Source organism: Lupinus angustifolius, chromosome LG02 (assembly GCF_001865875.1).
Source record: "Lupinus angustifolius cultivar Tanjil chromosome LG02, LupAngTanjil_v1.0, whole genome shotgun sequence".
NCBI lineage: Eukaryota > Viridiplantae > Streptophyta > Magnoliopsida > Fabales > Fabaceae > Lupinus > Lupinus angustifolius.
The window spans coordinates 286,651-287,099 of NC_032010.1; the positions used below are offsets into that span (position 1 = coordinate 286,651).

The 449-nt window shown below is 22.7% G+C and overlaps 1 pseudogene; it reads right to left on the bottom strand.

Annotated features, from left to right (window-relative positions):
* Window positions 1–449, bottom strand: part of LOC109325599 — an 8,554-nt pseudogene that overhangs the window by 3,636 nt on the left and 4,469 nt on the right.

Sequence of the window (449 nt, forward strand, 5' to 3'; positions counted from 1 at the left end):
AATCAAAATAATAAAAAGAGTCTAATAATTGATTTGTTATATTACTAATTAAAATACATATATTTTTCATGAATATATATACCATTGTTATCTTTTAATTAAATAATATAATGATAGTAATTAAATACATGTGACCCGTGCATTCGCATGGCTAAAAACACACATGTTACCCGTACATTCGCATTACTAAGAAAACACATGTTACCATGCATTCGCATAGTTAAAACGCGCATATTACTCATATATTCATATTATTAAGAATATATATATATTACTTGTGTATTTGCATGTTCAAACACATAAGAAAAATAAATTGATAATTTTTAATTTGAATTTTCTACAATTAGTATTAAATTATTAGTAACATATAAAATATATAATATAAAATATATAAAAAGTATGAAGGAAAAAATGTGAGGAGGAGGTGACATGTGACATGAAGGAAAAAA